The 19,218-nt window shown below is 32.9% G+C and overlaps 9 non-coding genes across 9 annotated transcripts; all 9 read right to left on the bottom strand.

Annotated features, from left to right (window-relative positions):
- Positions 1–46: 46 nt before the first annotated feature.
- TRNAQ-UUG (transfer RNA glutamine (anticodon UUG)) lies at positions 47–118 on the bottom strand. Its single transcript has one exon. It is a non-coding gene; the product is annotated as a tRNA-Gln (tRNA).
- Positions 119–2,384: 2,266 nt separating this feature from the next.
- Positions 2,385–2,456, bottom strand: TRNAQ-UUG (transfer RNA glutamine (anticodon UUG)). The gene has a single exon. It is a non-coding gene; the product is annotated as a tRNA-Gln (tRNA).
- A 2,266-nt stretch (positions 2,457–4,722) lies between these two features.
- TRNAQ-UUG (transfer RNA glutamine (anticodon UUG)) lies at positions 4,723–4,794 on the bottom strand. The gene has a single exon. It is a non-coding gene; the product is annotated as a tRNA-Gln (tRNA).
- Positions 4,795–7,060: 2,266 nt separating this feature from the next.
- TRNAQ-UUG (transfer RNA glutamine (anticodon UUG)) lies at positions 7,061–7,132 on the bottom strand. The gene has a single exon. It is a non-coding gene; the product is annotated as a tRNA-Gln (tRNA).
- Positions 7,133–9,398: 2,266 nt separating this feature from the next.
- TRNAQ-UUG (transfer RNA glutamine (anticodon UUG)) lies at positions 9,399–9,470 on the bottom strand. Its single transcript has one exon. It is a non-coding gene; the product is annotated as a tRNA-Gln (tRNA).
- Positions 9,471–11,736: 2,266 nt separating this feature from the next.
- On the bottom strand, positions 11,737–11,808 carry TRNAQ-UUG (transfer RNA glutamine (anticodon UUG)). The gene has a single exon. It is a non-coding gene; the product is annotated as a tRNA-Gln (tRNA).
- Positions 11,809–14,073: 2,265 nt separating this feature from the next.
- On the bottom strand, positions 14,074–14,145 carry TRNAQ-UUG (transfer RNA glutamine (anticodon UUG)). The gene has a single exon. It is a non-coding gene; the product is annotated as a tRNA-Gln (tRNA).
- A 2,266-nt stretch (positions 14,146–16,411) lies between these two features.
- Positions 16,412–16,483, bottom strand: TRNAQ-UUG (transfer RNA glutamine (anticodon UUG)). Its single transcript has one exon. It is a non-coding gene; the product is annotated as a tRNA-Gln (tRNA).
- Positions 16,484–18,749: 2,266 nt separating this feature from the next.
- TRNAQ-UUG (transfer RNA glutamine (anticodon UUG)) lies at positions 18,750–18,821 on the bottom strand. The gene has a single exon. It is a non-coding gene; the product is annotated as a tRNA-Gln (tRNA).
- Between the last annotated feature and the right edge of the window lie 397 nt (positions 18,822–19,218).

The following is a 19,218-nucleotide window of genomic DNA, read 5'->3' as shown; positions in this document are numbered from 1 at the left end:
TCCTTCTGAAATGAGTTTGAAAAAAAAACACAATATGTTTATAAAATGGCCCCACCGAGATTTGAACTCGGATCGTTGGATTCAAAGTCCAAAGTGCTAACCATTACACCATGGAACCACCCACGCGAAAAGCACCCAGATTGCTGCAGCAATTTGGAAATATGGTCGTTTTTAATATTACACAAACAAAGATGAACTGCATTTTATTACTTTCATATTCTGGTAAACATTTGCATATTTAAAACTGCTTGGAAAGGATGTTGCGCAAAACAGTTAAATAACATTAGAATTTGTTGGATATTACTTATCACATGGGATATCATTTTGCAATAACATGTAAGCGGCAAACTGAGGAATTCTCTTCTCTCACAATGGAAAACTCAGACTAATACAGAAGCCTTGCATAATGTAATGGTAAGCACTCTGAACACTTAATCCAGTGGTCCGTGTTCAAGTATCAGTGGGACCTTCGTGAGCTCTAAGATCATCGTTTCCCTTTACTTGTTGGAATTTTTAGTTTGAAAAATGTCATATTTAAGAACTTACTTTGAATATTACCCTATATAAAGTATTTATGCATATGTAGCAGTGTGAGTCTTTATGACTATATGAAAATGTAAACATATAAATCATGACTAAACATAACTAGTAGAGGTGAAAAAACAAAGAGTTGATGCCTCTCCAAATTTGAATCATGAGCATTTTTTCCTCTTTTTTCTATATATTCAGAAATTGAGATAGTTGATTTTTGCTCATTTTTTCTGTAACAATATAGCTGATTTATACAGCAAGCATGAGTTGTTTAAAGTGGTGAAAAATAAAATCAGATTAGTCTCTATCTGTAATACATCTAATCAAAAGAATATGTTTTATGATTACAGATTGACTGTTGGAAATCCGTCTGAGGACCTTTTTGCTCCACAATTTCAAGACTAAGGATCAGAATGACAAGTCTTGTATCTCAATAATACCGCAATTTTGATTCCTCTAGTATTGTTTTGAGGACTGCTTCTCCATTAAAATGTTCTGTATTCCCCTGATCAATAACAGGAAGGTTAGAAATGGTGGAGTTGTGAATTAGCTCTCTGAAATGTGTTTGAGAAAAACAGGATGTGATTTAAAAATGTCTAAATATTTTGAGAAGAACTTTGGTTTACATGTATTGAACAATTTCAGTTTCTACAACTTGCAAACAGCTCATAGACATTGAGAAAACAATAATTTAATGACTATTTCAGCCTACTGGCATTTGCTGTGTGCTATAAATCAGCAAAGCTGACAAATGTGGAGTAGTTCAAGAGCAACAAAACGGCCCAGCAAACTTTGAAGTCAGATCATTGAATTCAAATTCCAAAGGGTTAACCATTACACCATGGAACCACCTATACCAGAGTCAGAGGTTCTGTTGCAGCAATTTGGAAATGTTTAAGGTTTTATTCTTATACAGTCAAAGACGAACAGCATTTTATAACTTTCAGAATCTGGTAAATCCTTTCATATTTAAAACACTTATGGAAGGATGCCTTTCCAAAAAAACAAATAGCATTATAACTCCTTTTACTACTCCTATCCAATTGGTACATAGGTTTTGCATCAACAATAAAGCTACCCACTGAGGCATTCTCTTCTTTCACAATGGAAAAAGCAGTCAACTTGATAAGGGTTCCATGGAGTAATGGGCATCACTCTGGGTCCCGAATCTAGTGATCCAAGTTCAAATTTCAGTGAGGGCTTCCAGACTTTTAGAATTTAATATGCCATTGATATTTAAGAAGTGTTATCTCAGAAAATATAATATTCACTTTATATACTTATACATATGAACTTGTATGTAGCTATTGATGTATATGTAGCCATATCTTTCTTTGTAGCTCTATAAAAATATAAAATACAAATGATTAAGAATAGAATCTGTAGAGATGAAAATCAGAAACAGATGTTGTCTATTCATATTTCAACACAAGTAGATTTGCCTCTCTCTTCTACATGTCCAGGAAATGAGATAGTTACTTTTTGCTGATTTGTTTCTGACCATATTATTAACTTCTACAGTGCATGTAACATGTTAATAATTTTGAAAGAGAAAACAAGATTAATACCTATGATACGTCTAATCAAATGAATGTATTTTGTGATTGTTGAATTACCATTGAAAATCAGTGAGAAGATTGTTTTCTTTTTCAGTTTCAAGGTTAACATCAAAACCGTATATCTTCAATCGCAATAATACCCCACTTTTGATTCCTCTACTTATGGTTTGATGAATGCTTGTTAATACATATTCCCCCATTTACATTATCAATAAATGGAAGATTTAAAAATGTTACGTCTGGATTAATCCTTCTGAAATGAGTTTGAAAAAAAACCACAATATGTTTATAAAATGGCCCCACCGAGATTTGAACTCGGATCGTTGGATTCAAAGTCCAAAGTGCTAACCATTACACCATGGAACCACCCACGCGAAAAGCACCCAGATTGCTGCAGCAATTTGGAAATATGGTCGTTTTTAATATTACACAAACAAAGATGAACTGCATTTTATTACTTTCATATTCTGGTAAACATTTGCATATTTAAAACTGCTTGGAAAGGATGTTGCGCAAAACAGTTAAATAACATTAGAATTTGTTGGATATTACTTATCACATGGGATATCATTTTGCAATAACATGTAAGCGGCAAACTGAGGAATTCTCTTCTCTCACAATGGAAAACTCAGACTAATACAGAAGCCTTGCATAATGTAATGGTAAGCACTCTGAACACTTAATCCAGTGGTCCGTGTTCAAGTATCAGTGGGACCTTCGTGAGCTCTAAGATCATCGTTTCCCTTTACTTGTTGGAATTTTTAGTTTGAAAAATGTCATATTTAAGAACTTACTTTGAATATTACCCTATATAAAGTATTTATGCATATGTAGCAGTGTGAGTCTTTATGACTATATGAAAATGTAAACATATAAATCATGACTAAACATAACTAGTAGAGGTGAAAAAACAAAGAGTTGATGCCTCTCCAAATTTGAATCATGAGCATTTTTTCCTCTTTTTTCTATATATTCAGAAATTGAGATAGTTGATTTTTGCTCATTTTTTCTGTAACAATATAGCTGATTTATACAGCAAGCATGAGTTGTTTAAAGTGGTGAAAAATAAAATCAGATTAGTCTCTATCTGTAATACATCTAATCAAAAGAATATGTTTTATGATTACAGATTGACTGTTGGAAATCCGTCTGAGGACCTTTTTGCTCCACAATTTCAAGACTAAGGATCAGAATGACAAGTCTTGTATCTCAATAATACCGCAATTTTGATTCCTCTAGTATTGTTTTGAGGACTGCTTCTCCATTAAAATGTTCTGTATTCCCCTGATCAATAACAGGAAGGTTAGAAATGGTGGAGTTGTGAATTAGCTCTCTGAAATGTGTTTGAGAAAAACAGGATGTGATTTAAAAATGTCTAAATATTTTGAGAAGAACTTTGGTTTACATGTATTGAACAATTTCAGTTTCTACAACTTGCAAACAGCTCATAGACATTGAGAAAACAATAATTTAATGACTATTTCAGCCTACTGGCATTTGCTGTGTGCTATAAATCAGCAAAGCTGACAAATGTGGAGTAGTTCAAGAGCAACAAAACGGCCCAGCAAACTTTGAAGTCAGATCATTGAATTCAAATTCCAAAGGGTTAACCATTACACCATGGAACCACCTATACCAGAGTCAGAGGTTCTGTTGCAGCAATTTGGAAATGTTTAAGGTTTTATTCTTATACAGTCAAAGACGAACAGCATTTTATAACTTTCAGAATCTGGTAAATCCTTTCATATTTAAAACACTTATGGAAGGATGCCTTTCCAAAAAAACAAATAGCATTATAACTCCTTTTACTACTCCTATCCAATTGGTACATAGGTTTTGCATCAACAATAAAGCTACCCACTGAGGCATTCTCTTCTTTCACAATGGAAAAAGCAGTCAACTTGATAAGGGTTCCATGGAGTAATGGGCATCACTCTGGGTCCCGAATCTAGTGATCCAAGTTCAAATTTCAGTGAGGGCTTCCAGACTTTTAGAATTTAATATGCCATTGATATTTAAGAAGTGTTATCTCAGAAAATACAATATTCACTTTATATACTTATACATATGAACTTGTATGTAGCTATTGATGTATATGTAGCCATATCTTTCTTTGTAGCTCTATAAAAATATAAAATACAAATGATTAAGAATAGAATCTGTAGAGATGAAAATCAGAAACAGATGTTGTCTATTCATATTTCAACACAAGTAGATTTGCCTCTCTCTTCTACATGTCCAGGAAATGAGATAGTTACTTTTTGCTGATTTGTTTCTGACCATATTATTAACTTCTACAGTGCATGTAACATGTTAATAATTTTGAAAGAGAAAACAAGATTAATACCTATGATACGTCTAATCAAATGAATGTATTTTGTGATTGTTGAATTACCATTGAAAATCAGTGAGAAGATTGTTTTCTTTTTCAGTTTCAAGGTTAACATCAAAACCGTATATCTTCAATCGCAATAATACCCCACTTTTGATTCCTCTACTTATGGTTTGATGAATGCTTGTTAATACATATTCCCCCATTTACATTATCAATAAATGGAAGATTTAAAAATGTTACGTCTGGATTAATCCTTCTGAAATGAGTTTGAAAAAAAAACACAATATGTTTATAAAATGGCCCCACCGAGATTTGAACTCGGATCGTTGGATTCAAAGTCCAAAGTGCTAACCATTACACCATGGAACCACCCACGCGAAAAGCACCCAGATTGCTGCAGCAATTTGGAAATATGGTCGTTTTTAATATTACACAAACAAAGATGAACTGCATTTTATTACTTTCATATTCTGGTAAACATTTGCATATTTAAAACTGCTTGGAAAGGATGTTGCGCAAAACAGTTAAATAACATTAGAATTTGTTGGATATTACTTATCACATGGGATATCATTTTGCAATAACATGTAAGCGGCAAACTGAGGAATTCTCTTCTCTCACAATGGAAAACTCAGACTAATACAGAAGCCTTGCATAATGTAATGGTAAGCACTCTGAACACTTAATCCAGTGGTCCGTGTTCAAGTATCAGTGGGACCTTCGTGAGCTCTAAGATCATCGTTTCCCTTTACTTGTTGGAATTTTTAGTTTGAAAAATGTCATATTTAAGAACTTACTTTGAATATTACCCTATATAAAGTATTTATGCATATGTAGCAGTGTGAGTCTTTATGACTATATGAAAATGTAAACATATAAATCATGACTAAACATAACTAGTAGAGGTGAAAAAACAAAGAGTTGATGCCTCTCCAAATTTGAATCATGAGCATTTTTTCCTCTTTTTTCTATATATTCAGAAATTGAGATAGTTGATTTTTGCTCATTTTTTCTGTAACAATATAGCTGATTTATACAGCAAGCATGAGTTGTTTAAAGTGGTGAAAAATAAAATCAGATTAGTCTCTATCTGTAATACATCTAATCAAAAGAATATGTTTTATGATTACAGATTGACTGTTGGAAATCCGTCTGAGGACCTTTTTGCTCCACAATTTCAAGACTAAGGATCAGAATGACAAGTCTTGTATCTCAATAATACCGCAATTTTGATTCCTCTAGTATTGTTTTGAGGACTGCTTCTCCATTAAAATGTTCTGTATTCCCCTGATCAATAACAGGAAGGTTAGAAATGGTGGAGTTGTGAATTAGCTCTCTGAAATGTGTTTGAGAAAAACAGGATGTGATTTAAAAATGTCTAAATATTTTGAGAAGAACTTTGGTTTACATGTATTGAACAATTTCAGTTTCTACAACTTGCAAACAGCTCATAGACATTGAGAAAACAATAATTTAATGACTATTTCAGCCTACTGGCATTTGCTGTGTGCTATAAATCAGCAAAGCTGACAAATGTGGAGTAGTTCAAGAGCAACAAAACGGCCCAGCAAACTTTGAAGTCAGATCATTGAATTCAAATTCCAAAGGGTTAACCATTACACCATGGAACCACCTATACCAGAGTCAGAGGTTCTGTTGCAGCAATTTGGAAATGTTTAAGGTTTTATTCTTATACAGTCAAAGACGAACAGCATTTTATAACTTTCAGAATCTGGTAAATCCTTTCATATTTAAAACACTTATGGAAGGATGCCTTTCCAAAAAAACAAATAGCATTATAACTCCTTTTACTACTCCTATCCAATTGGTACATAGGTTTTGCATCAACAATAAAGCTACCCACTGAGGCATTCTCTTCTTTCACAATGGAAAAAGCAGTCAACTTGATAAGGGTTCCATGGAGTAATGGGCATCACTCTGGGTCCCGAATCTAGTGATCCAAGTTCAAATTTCAGTGAGGGCTTCCAGACTTTTAGAATTTAATATGCCATTGATATTTAAGAAGTGTTATCTCAGAAAATATAATATTCACTTTATATACTTATACATATGAACTTGTATGTAGCTATTGATGTATATGTAGCCATATCTTTCTTTGTAGCTCTATAAAAATATAAAATACAAATGATTAAGAATAGAATCTGTAGAGATGAAAATCAGAAACAGATGTTGTCTATTCATATTTCAACACAAGTAGATTTGCCTCTCTCTTCTACATGTCCAGGAAATGAGATAGTTACTTTTTGCTGATTTGTTTCTGACCATATTATTAACTTCTACAGTGCATGTAACATGTTAATAATTTTGAAAGAGAAAACAAGATTAATACCTATGATACGTCTAATCAAATGAATGTATTTTGTGATTGTTGAATTACCATTGAAAATCAGTGAGAAGATTGTTTTCTTTTTCAGTTTCAAGGTTAACATCAAAACCGTATATCTTCAATCGCAATAATACCCCACTTTTGATTCCTCTACTTATGGTTTGATGAATGCTTGTTAATACATATTCCCCCATTTACATTATCAATAAATGGAAGATTTAAAAATGTTACGTCTGGATTAATCCTTCTGAAATGAGTTTGAAAAAAAAACACAATATGTTTATAAAATGGCCCCACCGAGATTTGAACTCGGATCGTTGGATTCAAAGTCCAAAGTGCTAACCATTACACCATGGAACCACCCACGCGAAAAGCACCCAGATTGCTGCAGCAATTTGGAAATATGGTCGTTTTTAATATTACACAAACAAAGATGAACTGCATTTTATTACTTTCATATTCTGGTAAACATTTGCATATTTAAAACTGCTTGGAAAGGATGTTGCGCAAAACAGTTAAATAACATTAGAATTTGTTGGATATTACTTATCACATGGGATATCATTTTGCAATAACATGTAAGCGGCAAACTGAGGAATTCTCTTCTCTCACAATGGAAAACTCAGACTAATACAGAAGCCTTGCATAATGTAATGGTAAGCACTCTGAACACTTAATCCAGTGGTCCGTGTTCAAGTATCAGTGGGACCTTCGTGAGCTCTAAGATCATCGTTTCCCTTTACTTGTTGGAATTTTTAGTTTGAAAAATGTCATATTTAAGAACTTACTTTGAATATTACCCTATATAAAGTATTTATGCATATGTAGCAGTGTGAGTCTTTATGACTATATGAAAATGTAAACATATAAATCATGACTAAACATAACTAGTAGAGGTGAAAAAACAAAGAGTTGATGCCTCTCCAAATTTGAATCATGAGCATTTTTTCCTCTTTTTTCTATATATTCAGAAATTGAGATAGTTGATTTTTGCTCATTTTTTCTGTAACAATATAGCTGATTTATACAGCAAGCATGAGTTGTTTAAAGTGGTGAAAAATAAAATCAGATTAGTCTCTATCTGTAATACATCTAATCAAAAGAATATGTTTTATGATTACAGATTGACTGTTGGAAATCCGTCTGAGGACCTTTTTGCTCCACAATTTCAAGACTAAGGATCAGAATGACAAGTCTTGTATCTCAATAATACCGCAATTTTGATTCCTCTAGTATTGTTTTGAGGACTGCTTCTCCAGTAAAATGTTCTGTATTCCCCTGATCAATAACAGGAAGGTTAGAAATGGTGGAGTTGTGAATTAGCTCTCTGAAATGTGTTTGAGAAAAACAGGATGTGATTTAAAAATGTCTAAATATTTTGAGAAGAACTTTGGTTTACATGTATTGAACAATTTCAGTTTCTACAACTTGCAAACAGCTCATAGACATTGAGAAAACAATAATTTAATGACTATTTCAGCCTACTGGCATTTGCTGTGTGCTATAAATCAGCAAAGCTGACAAATGTGGAGTAGTTCAAGAGCAACAAAACGGCCCAGCAAACTTTGAAGTCAGATCATTGAATTCAAATTCCAAAGGGTTAACCATTACACCATGGAACCACCTATACCAGAGTCAGAGGTTCTGTTGCAGCAATTTGGAAATGTTTAAGGTTTTATTCTTATACAGTCAAAGACGAACAGCATTTTATAACTTTCAGAATCTGGTAAATCCTTTCATATTTAAAACACTTATGGAAGGATGCCTTTCCAAAAAAACAAATAGCATTATAACTCCTTTTACTACTCCTATCCAATTGGTACATAGGTTTTGCATCAACAATAAAGCTACCCACTGAGGCATTCTCTTCTTTCACAATGGAAAAAGCAGTCAACTTGATAAGGGTTCCATGGAGTAATGGGCATCACTCTGGGTCCCGAATCTAGTGATCCAAGTTCAAATTTCAGTGAGGGCTTCCAGACTTTTAGAATTTAATATGCCATTGATATTTAAGAAGTGTTATCTCAGAAAATATAATATTCACTTTATATACTTATACATATGAACTTGTATGTAGCTATTGATGTATATGTAGCCATATCTTTCTTTGTAGTTCTATAAAAATATAAAATACAAATGATTAAGAATAGAATCTGTAGAGATGAAAATCAGAAACAGATGTTGTCTATTCATATTTCAACACAAGTAGATTTGCCTCTCTCTTCTACATGTCCAGGAAATGAGATAGTTACTTTTTGCTGATTTGTTTCTGACCATATTATTAACTTCTACAGTGCATGTAACATGTTAATAATTTTGAAAGAGAAAACAAGATTAATACCTATGATACGTCTAATCAAATGAATGTATTTTGTGATTGTTGAATTACCATTGAAAATCAGTGAGAAGATTGTTTTCTTTTTCAGTTTCAAGGTTAACATCAAAACCGTATATCTTCAATCGCAATAATACCCCACTTTTGATTCCTCTACTTATGGTTTGATGAATGCTTGTTAATACATATTCCCCCATTTACATTATCAATAAATGGAAGATTTAAAAATGTTACGTCTGGATTAATCCTTCTGAAATGAGTTTGAAAAAAAAACACAATATGTTTATAAAATGGCCCCACCGAGATTTGAACGCGGATCGTTGGATTCAAAGTCCAAAGTGCTAACCATTACACCATGGAACCACCCACGTGAAAAGCACCCAGATTGCTGCAGCAATTTGGAAATATGGTCGTTTTTAATATTACACAAACAAAGATGAACTGCATTTTATTACTTTCATATTCTGGTAAACATTTGCATATTTAAAACTGCTTGGAAAGGATGTTGCGCAAAACAGTTAAATAACATTAGAATTTGTTGGATATTACTTATCACATGGGATATCATTTTGCAATAACATGTAAGCGGCAAACTGAGGAATTCTCTTCTCTCACAATGGAAAACTCAGACTAATACAGAAGCCTTGCATAATGTAATGGTAAGCACTCTGAACACTTAATCCAGTGGTCCGTGTTCAAGTATCAGTGGGACCTTCGTGAGCTCTAAGATCATCGTTTCCCTTTACTTGTTGGAATTTTTAGTTTGAAAAATGTCATATTTAAGAACTTACTTTGAATATTACCCTATATAAAGTATTTATGCATATGTAGCAGTGTGAGTCTTTATGACTATATGAAAATGTAAACATATAAATCATGACTAAACATAACTAGTAGAGGTGAAAAAACAAAGAGTTGATGCCTCTCCAAATTTGAATCATGAGCATTTTTTCCTCTTTTTTCTATATATTCAGAAATTGAGATAGTTGATTTTTGCTCATTTTTTCTGTAACAATATAGCTGATTTATACAGCAAGCATGAGTTGTTTAAAGTGGTGAAAAATAAAATCAGATTAGTCTCTATCTGTAATACATCTAATCAAAAGAATATGTTTTATGATTACAGATTGACTGTTGGAAATCCGTCTGAGGACCTTTTTGCTCCACAATTTCAAGACTAAGGATCAGAATGACAAGTCTTGTATCTCAATAATACCGCAATTTTGATTCCTCTAGTATTGTTTTGAGGACTGCTTCTCCAGTAAAATGTTCTGTATTCCCCTGATCAATAACAGGAAGGTTAGAAATGGTGGAGTTGTGAATTAGCTCTCTGAAATGTGTTTGAGAAAAACAGGATGTGATTTAAAAATGTCTAAATATTTTGAGAAGAACTTTGGTTTACATGTATTGAACAATTTCAGTTTCTACAACTTGCAAACAGCTCATAGACATTGAGAAAACAATAATTTAATGACTATTTCAGCCTACTGGCATTTGCTGTGTGCTATAAATCAGCAAAGCTGACAAATGTGGAGTAGTTCAAGAGCAACAAAACGGCCCAGCAAACTTTGAAGTCAGATCATTGAATTCAAATTCCAAAGGGTTAACCATTACACCATGGAACCACCTATACCAGAGTCAGAGGTTCTGTTGCAGCAATTTGGAAATGTTTAAGGTTTTATTCTTATACAGTCAAAGACGAACAGCATTTTATAACTTTCAGAATCTGGTAAATCCTTTCATATTTAAAACACTTATGGAAGGATGCCTTTCCAAAAAAACAAATAGCATTATAACTCCTTTTACTACTCCTATCCAATTGGTACATAGGTTTTGCATCAACAATAAAGCTACCCACTGAGGCATTCTCTTCTTTCACAATGGAAAAAGCAGTCAACTTGATAAGGGTTCCATGGAGTAATGGGCATCACTCTGGGTCCCGAATCTAGTGATCCAAGTTCAAATTTCAGTGAGGGCTTCCAGACTTTTAGAATTTAATATGCCATTGATATTTAAGAAGTGTTATCTCAGAAAATACAATATTCACTTTATATACTTATACATATGAACTTGTATGTAGCTATTGATGTATATGTAGCCATATCTTTCTTTGTAGCTCTATAAAAATATAAAATACAAATGATTAAGAATAGAATCTGTAGAGATGAAAATCAGAAACAGATGTTGTCTATTCATATTTCAACACAAGTAGATTTGCCTCTCTCTTCTACATGTCCAGGAAATGAGATAGTTACTTTTTGCTGATTTGTTTCTGACCATATTATTAACTTCTACAGTGCATGTAACATGTTAATAATTTTGAAAGAGAAAACAAGATTAATACCTATGATACGTCTAATCAAATGAATGTATTTTGTGATTGTTGAATTACCATTGAAAATCAGTGAGAAGATTGTTTTCTTTTTCAGTTTCAAGGTTAACATCAAAACCGTATATCTTCAATCGCAATAATACCCCACTTTTGATTCCTCTACTTATGGTTTGATGAATGCTTGTTAATACATATTCCCCCATTTACATTATCAATAAATGGAAGATTTAAAAATGTTACGTCTGGATTAATCCTTCTGAAATGAGTTTGAAAAAAAAACACAATATGTTTATAAAATGGCCCCACCGAGATTTGAACTCGGATCGTTGGATTCAAAGTCCAAAGTGCTAACCATTACACCATGGAACCACCCACGCGAAAAGCACCCAGATTGCTGCAGCAATTTGGAAATATGGTCGTTTTTAATATTACACAAACAAAGATGAACTGCATTTTATTACTTTCATATTCTGGTAAACATTTGCATATTTAAAACTGCTTGGAAAGGATGTTGCGCAAAACAGTTAAATAACATTAGAATTTGTTGGATATTACTTATCACATGGGATATCATTTTGCAATAACATGTAAGCGGCAAACTGAGGAATTCTCTTCTCTCACAATGGAAAACTCAGACTAATACAGAAGCCTTGCATAATGTAATGGTAAGCACTCTGAACACTTAATCCAGTGGTCCGTGTTCAAGTATCAGTGGGACCTTCGTGAGCTCTAAGATCATCGTTTCCCTTTACTTGTTGGAATTTTTAGTTTGAAAAATGTCATATTTAAGAACTTACTTTGAATATTACCCTATATAAAGTATTTATGCATATGTAGCAGTGTGAGTCTTTATGACTATATGAAAATGTAAACATATAAATCATGACTAAACATAACTAGTAGAGGTGAAAAAACAAAGAGTTGATGCCTCTCCAAATTTGAATCATGAGCATTTTTTCCTCTTTTTTCTATATATTCAGAAATTGAGATAGTTGATTTTTGCTCATTTTTCTGTAACAATATAGCTGATTTATACAGCAAGCATGAGTTGTTTAAAGTGGTGAAAAATAAAATCAGATTAGTCTCTATCTGTAATACATCTAATCAAAAGAATATGTTTTATGATTACAGATTGACTGTTGGAAATCCGTCTGAGGACCTTTTTGCTCCACAATTTCAAGACTAAGGATCAGAATGACAAGTCTTGTATCTCAATAATACCGCAATTTTGATTCCTCTAGTATTGTTTTGAGGACTGCTTCTCCATTAAAATGTTCTGTATTCCCCTGATCAATAACAGGAAGGTTAGAAATGGTGGAGTTGTGAATTAGCTCTCTGAAATGTGTTTGAGAAAAACAGGATGTGATTTAAAAATGTCTAAATATTTTGAGAAGAACTTTGGTTTACATGTATTGAACAATTTCAGTTTCTACAACTTGCAAACAGCTCATAGACATTGAGAAAACAATAATTTAATGACTATTTCAGCCTACTGGCATTTGCTGTGTGCTATAAATCAGCAAAGCTGACAAATGTGGAGTAGTTCAAGAGCAACAAAACGGCCCAGCAAACTTTGAAGTCAGATCATTGAATTCAAATTCCAAAGGGTTAACCATTACACCATGGAACCACCTATACCAGAGTCAGAGGTTCTGTTGCAGCAATTTGGAAATGTTTAAGGTTTTATTCTTATACAGTCAAAGACGAACAGCATTTTATAACTTTCAGAATCTGGTAAATCCTTTCATATTTAAAACACTTATGGAAGGATGCCTTTCCAAAAAAACAAATAGCATTATAACTCCTTTTACTACTCCTATCCAATTGGTACATAGGTTTTGCATCAACAATAAAGCTACCCACTGAGGCATTCTCTTCTTTCACAATGGAAAAAGCAGTCAACTTGATAAGGGTTCCATGGAGTAATGGGCATCACTCTGGGTCCCGAATCTAGTGATCCAAGTTCAAATTTCAGTGAGGGCTTCCAGACTTTTAGAATTTAATATGCCATTGATATTTAAGAAGTGTTATCTCAGAAAATATAATATTCACTTTATATACTTATACATATGAACTTGTATGTAGCTATTGATGTATATGTAGCCATATCTTTCTTTGTAGCTCTATAAAAATATAAAATACAAATGATTAAGAATAGAATCTGTAGAGATGAAAATCAGAAACAGATGTTGTCTATTCATATTTCAACACAAGTAGATTTGCCTCTCTCTTCTACATGTCCAGGAAATGAGATAGTTACTTTTTGCTGATTTGTTTCTGACCATATTATTAACTTCTACAGTGCATGTAACATGTTAATAATTTTGAAAGAGAAAACAAGATTAATACCTATGATACGTCTAATCAAATGAATGTATTTTGTGATTGTTGAATTACCATTGAAAATCAGTGAGAAGATTGTTTTCTTTTTCAGTTTCAAGGTTAACATCAAAACCGTATATCTTCAATCGCAATAATACCCCACTTTTGATTCCTCTACTTATGGTTTGATGAATGCTTGTTAATACATATTCCCCCATTTACATTATCAATAAATGGAAGATTTAAAAATGTTACGTCTGGATTAATCCTTCTGAAATGAGTTTGAAAAAAAAACACAATATGTTTATAAAATGGCCCCACCGAGATTTGAACTCGGATCGTTGGATTCAAAGTCCAAAGTGCTAACCATTACACCATGGAACCACCCACGCGAAAAGCACCCAGATTGCTGCAGCAATTTGGAAATATGGTCGTTTTTAATATTACACAAACAAAGATGAACTGCATTTTATTACTTTCATATTCTGGTAAACATTTGCATATTTAAAACTGCTTGGAAAGGATGTTGCGCAAAACAGTTAAATAACATTAGAATTTGTTGGATATTACTTATCACATGGGATATCATTTTGCAATAACATGTAAGCGGCAAACTGAGGAATTCTCTTCTCTCACAATGGAAAACTCAGACTAATACAGAAGCCTTGCATAATGTAATGGTAAGCACTCTGAACACTTAATCCAGTGGTCCGTGTTCAAGTATCAGTGGGACCTTCGTGAGCTCTAAGATCATCGTTTCCCTTTACTTGTTGGAATTTTTAGTTTGAAAAATGTCATATTTAAGAACTTACTTTGAATATTACCCTATATAAAGTATTTATGCATATGTAGCAGTGTGAGTCTTTATGACTATATGAAAATGTAAACATATAAATCATGACTAAACATAACTAGTAGAGGTGAAAAAACAAAGAGTTGATGCCTCTCCAAATTTGAATCATGAGCATTTTTTCCTCTTTTTTCTATATATTCAGAAATTGAGATAGTTGATTTTTGCTCATTTTTTCTGTAACAATATAGCTGATTTATACAGCAAGCATGAGTTGTTTAAAGTGGTGAAAAATAAAATCAGATTAGTCTCTATCTGTAATACATCTAATCAAAAGAATATGTTTTATGATTACAGATTGACTGTTGGAAATCCGTCTGAGGACCTTTTTGCTCCACAATTTCAAGACTAAGGATCAGAATGACAAGTCTTGTATCTCAATAATACCGCAATTTTGATTCCTCTAGTATTGTTTTGAGGACTGCTTCTCCAGTAAAATGTTCTGTATTCCCCTGATCAATAACAGGAAGGTTAGAAATGGTGGAGTTGTGAATTAGCTCTCTGAAATGTGTTTGAGAAAAACAGGATGTGATTTAAAAATGTCTAAATATTTTGAGAAGAACTTTGGTTTACATGTATTGAACAATTTCAGTTTCTACAACTTGCAAACAGCTCATAGACATTGAGAAAACAATAATTTAATGACTATTTCAGCCTACTGGCATTTGCTGTGTGCTATAAATCAGCAAAGCTGACAAATGTGGAGTAGTTCAAGAGCAACAAAACGGCCCAGCAAACTTTGAAGTCAGATCATTGAATTCAAATTCCAAAGGGTTAACCATTACACCATGGAACCACCTATACCAGAGTCAGAGGTTCTGTTGCAGCAATTTGGAAATGTTTAAGGTTTTATTCTTATACAGTCAAAGACGAACAGCATTTTATAACTTTCAGAATCTGGTAAATCCTTTCATATTTAAAACACTTATGGAAGGATGCCTTTCCAAAAAAACAAATAGCATTATAACTCCTTTTACTACTCCTATCCAATTGGTACATAGGTTTTGCATCAACAATAAAGCTACCCACTGAGGCATTCTCTTCTTTCACAATGGAAAAAGCAGTCAACTTGATAAGGGTTCCATGGAGTAATGGGCATCACTCTGGGTCCCGAATCTAGTGATCCAAGTTCAAATTTCAGTGAGGGCTTCCAGACTTTTAGAATTTAATATGCCATTGATATTTAAGAAGTGTTATCTCAGAAAATATAATATTCACTTTATATACTTATACATATGAACTTGTATGTAGCTATTGATGTATATGTAGCCATATCTTTCTTTGTAGTTCTATAAAAATATAAAATACAAATGATTAAGAATAGAATCTGTAGAGATGAAAATCAGAAACAGATGTTGTCTATTCATATTTCAACACAAGTAGATTTGCCTCTCTCTTCTACATGTCCAGGAAATGAGATAGTTACTTTTTGCTGATTTGTTTCTGACCATATTATTAACTTCTACAGTGCATGTAACATGTTAATAATTTTGAAAGAGAAAACAAGATTAATACCTATGATACGTCTAATCAAATGAATGTATTTTGTGATTGTTGAATTACCATTGAAAATCAGTGAGAAGATTGTTTTCTTTTTCAGTTTCAAGGTTAACATCAAAACCGTATATCTTCAATCGCAATAATACCCCACTTTTGATTCCTCTACTTATGGTTTGATGAATGCTTGTTAATACATATTCCCCCATTTACATTATCAATAAATGGAAGATTTAAAAATGTTACGTCTGGATTAATCCTTCTGAAATGAGTTTGAAAAAAAAACACAATATGTTTATAAAATGGCCCCACCGAGATTTGAACGCGGATCGTTGGATTCAAAGTCCAAAGTGCTAACCATTACACCATGGAACCACCCACGTGAAAAGCACCCAGATTGCTGCAGCAATTTGGAAATATGGTCGTTTTTAATATTACACAAACAAAGATGAACTGCATTTTATTACTTTCATATTCTGGTAAACATTTGCATATTTAAAACTGCTTGGAAAGGATGTTGCGCAAAACAGTTAAATAACATTAGAATTTGTTGGATATTACTTATCACATGGGATATCATTTTGCAATAACATGTAAGCGGCAAACTGAGGAATTCTCTTCTCTCACAATGGAAAACTCAGACTAATACAGAAGCCTTGCATAATGTAATGGTAAGCACTCTGAACACTTAATCCAGTGGTCCGTGTTCAAGTATCAGTGGGACCTTCGTGAGCTCTAAGATCATCGTTTCCCTTTACTTGTTGGAATTTTTAGTTTGAAAAATGTCATATTTAAGAACTTACTTTGAATATTACCCTATATAAAGTATTTATGCATATGTAGCAGTGTGAGTCTTTATGACTATATGAAAATGTAAACATATAAATCATGACTAAACATAACTAGTAGAGGTGAAAAAACAAAGAGTTGATGCCTCTCCAAATTTGAATCATGAGCATTTTTTCCTCTTTTTTCTATATATTCAGAAATTGAGATAGTTGATTTTTGCTCATTTTTTCTGTAACAATATAGCTGATTTATACAGCAAGCATGAGTTGTTTAAAGTGGTGAAAAATAAAATCAGATTAGTCTCTATCTGTAATACATCTAATCAAAAGAATATGTTTTATGATTACAGATTGACTGTTGGAAATCCGTCTGAGGACCTTTTTGCTCCACAATTTCAAGACTAAGGATCAGAATGACAAGTCTTGTATCTCAATAATACCGCAATTTTGATTCCTCTAGTATTGTTTTGAGGACTGCTTCTCCAGTAAAATGTTCTGTATTCCCCTGATCAATAACAGGAAGGTTAGAAATGGTGGAGTTGTGAATTAGCTCTCTGAAATGTGTTTGAGAAAAACAGGATGTGATTTAAAAATGTCTAAATATTTTGAGAAGAACTTTGGTTTACATGTATTGAACAATTTCAGTTTCTACAACTTGCAAACAGCTCATAGACATTGAGAAAACAATAATTTAATGACTATTTCAGCCTACTGGCATTTGCTGTGTGCTATAAATCAGCAAAGCTGACAAATGTGGAGTAGTTCAAGAGCAACAAAACGGCCCAGCAAACTTTGAAGTCAGATCATTGAATTCAAATTCCAAAGGGTTAACCATTACACCATGGAACCACCTATACCAGAGTCAGAGGTTCTGTTGCAGCAATTTGGAAATGTTTAAGGTTTTATTCTTATACAGTCAAAGACGAACAGCATTTTATAACTTTCAGAATCTGGTAAATCCTTTCATATTTAAAACACTTATGGAAGGATGCCTTTCCAAAAAAACAAATAGCATTATAACTCCTTTTACTACTCCTATCCAATTGGTACATAGGTTTTGCATCAACAATAAAGCTACCCACTGAGGCATTCTCTTCTTTCACAATGGAAAAAGCAGTCAACTTGATAAGGGTTCCATGGAGTAATGGGCATCACTCTGGGTCCCGAATCTAGTGATCCAAGTTCAAATTTCAGTGAGGGCTTCCAGACTTTTAGAATTTAATATGCCATTGATATTTAAGAAGTGTTATCTCAGAAAATACAATATTCACTTTATATACTTATACATATGAACTTGTATGTAGCTATTGATGTATATGTAGCCATATCTTTCTTTGTAGCTCTATAAAAATATAAAATACAAATGATTAAGAATAGAATCTGTAGAGATGAAAATCAGAAACAGATGTTGTCTATTCATATTTCAACACAAGTAGATTTGCCTCTCTCTTCTACATGTCCAGGAAATGAGATAGTTACTTTTTGCTGATTTGTTTCTGACCATATTATTAACTTCTACAGTGCATGTAACATGTTAATAATTTTGAAAGAGAAAACAAGATTAATACCTATGATACGTCTAATCAAATGAATGTATTTTGTGATTGTTGAATTACCATTGAAAATCAGTGAGAAGATTGTTTTCTTTTTCAGTTTCAAGGTTAACATCAAAACCGTATATCTTCAATCGCAATAATACCCCACTTTTGATTCCTCTACTTATGGTTTGATGAATGCTTGTTAATACATATTCCCCCATTTACATTATCAATAAATGGAAGATTTAAAAATGTTACGTCTGGATTAATCCTTCTGAAATGAGTTTGAAAAAAAAACACAATATGTTTATAAAATGGCCCCACCGAGATTTGAACGCGGATCGTTGGATTCAAAGTCCAAAGTGCTAACCATTACACCATGGAACCACCCACGTGAAAAGCACCCAGATTGCTGCAGCAATTTGGAAATATGGTCGTTTTTAATATTACACAAACAAAGATGAACTGCATTTTATTACTTTCATATTCTGGTAAACATTTGCATATTTAAAACTGCTTGGAAAGGATGTTGCGCAAAACAGTTAAATAACATTAGAATTTGTTGGATATTACTTATCACATGGGATATCATTTTGCAATAACATGTAAGCGGCAAACTGAGGAATTCTCTTCTCTCACAATGGAAAACTCAGACTAATACAGAAGCCTTGCATAATGTAATGGTAAGCACTCTGAACACTTAATCCAGTGGTCCGTGTTCAAGTATCAGTGGGACCTTCGTGAGCTCTAAGATCATCGTTTCCCTTTACTTGTTGGAATTTTT

The sequence above is a fragment of the Pleurodeles waltl genome, chromosome 2_1, assembly GCF_031143425.1.
Source record: "Pleurodeles waltl isolate 20211129_DDA chromosome 2_1, aPleWal1.hap1.20221129, whole genome shotgun sequence".
NCBI lineage: Eukaryota > Metazoa > Chordata > Amphibia > Caudata > Salamandridae > Pleurodeles > Pleurodeles waltl.
The sequence above is the reverse complement of the archived record's forward strand: the minus strand, read 5'-3'. Positions and strand labels throughout refer to the sequence as shown.